This window comes from Arachis ipaensis, chromosome B04 (genome assembly GCF_000816755.2).
Source record: "Arachis ipaensis cultivar K30076 chromosome B04, Araip1.1, whole genome shotgun sequence".
NCBI classification, from domain to species: Eukaryota; Viridiplantae; Streptophyta; class Magnoliopsida; order Fabales; family Fabaceae; genus Arachis; species Arachis ipaensis.
Window position 1 is genome coordinate 46,578,149 of NC_029788.2, and position 1,684 is coordinate 46,579,832.

The following is a 1,684-nucleotide window of genomic DNA, read 5'->3' on the forward strand; positions in this document are numbered from 1 at the left end:
TTCACCCAGGTTTGCTGTTTTCAAACTGTACAAGTCTTCCTTTAAAAATTTCAAGGAAATGTATGTGAAAGTTAGGAATGTTGAGGGGAATTTTCCGTTTTATATGGACGAGCACCTGGGGGAGAAGTTTCCGATATGGTGGTGTTCGGAACCTCAGAATATTCTGGGGCCGAAAACTATCACCGCAAGGAATAAGTGTATTATTGAATATCTGGTTGAGGCTGTTGATCAGAAGGAGTTAATATCGGTTTTTGACTTGCTCCAGTGGGAGGATAATAGGTCGGCCGTTGTTGAATATTTAGGTGAGACTTCTGGAGTATTGATTTGATTATATTCTGACTAAAGTTTGGCTGAGTTTTGATATGTTTGTTTTGCAAGGGGAAATATCCTGGGGTTTCTGCCGCTACCCTCAGAGCTCAGGTAAAGAGTAAAAATATGGAGAAGGAAGGGTCTTCGTCAAAAGCGGAGAAAGTTGGTGGGGCTGGCGAGGTGAACCAGCCGAGGCCGAGGAGAAAAAAGGTGATATTAAAGAAAAGAAAATAGGATGTTGTGGATTTTTCCGATGAATTATAGGATGTTATGGATGAGGTACCGCTAGAAGAGGTTAGGGGTTTTAGTGAGAGCCAAAAATGGTTGCATGAAGTTGGCGACCAGAGTGACGGGTCGTCGCTGTGGGGGAGGGATTTCTCTTATATGGTAGTTGCCGACGAAGCGTGTTAGTCGTCAGTTGATGTGAAACTGGCGGAGGAAGTTGGTGACATTGCTATCAACCGATATATGCGGGTATTTGTATTTTTTGATGTATCATGTTGTATATTGTGATGTATGGATGTGAAATATACCTATCGTACTTGCTATTTTGAAGGTGGTTGGTCTTCAGCTGGCGAGCTTAGATGATGGTGAAAAATTGAATTCGCACAAACTAACCGGCAAGTATACCTGATAAACCCATATTTCATGAGTTCCTTTGTGCTTAATTTGAGTGATTTATACAATCCTTCAACTGCTTATTCATATTAATTGCATGGTTTTACTTTCCTTTCCTTATTATGTCATATTGTGAAAAACATGTTTCCTAAGCTTTAAAAATTAATTAATTTAATTACCTTTATTTCCATTCGATGCCGTGACTAGTGTGTTGAGTAGTTTCAGATTTTCTAAGGCAGAATGACTTAAAGGATGGAAAAGGAAACACACTAAAATGAAAGGAGAAAGCAAAACGGAGCTTTAAGGAAACTGGTATCCATGCGATCGCATGGATGACGCGATCGTGTGCCAAGCACGAATCAGCAGCGACGCGGCCGCATGACTGACGCGACCGCGCGCCTTAAGCAGAACGCACATGACGCGGTCGCATGACTGACGCGACCGCGTGGCAAGGAAAAGATCCGAATGACGCGACCGCGTGACCCACGCGGACGCGTGACAGAGGCCACGCACCAGAAATTACAGAATACACCCCCAGCGAATTCTGAAGCCCTTTTTGGCCCAGATCCAAGTACAGACAGCATAGACCAGAGGTTATAAAGTGTGGGAATGCACCCATTCAAGAGAGGGCTCGCATATTTTATTTTTCAATGATTTAGATTTAGTTGAGAGGGAGATCTTCTCTCTCTCTCTCTCTCTTAGGATTTAGGATTTCTTCTTGTTTTAAGAGTGACTCTCAATCCAGGTTTTATATTTT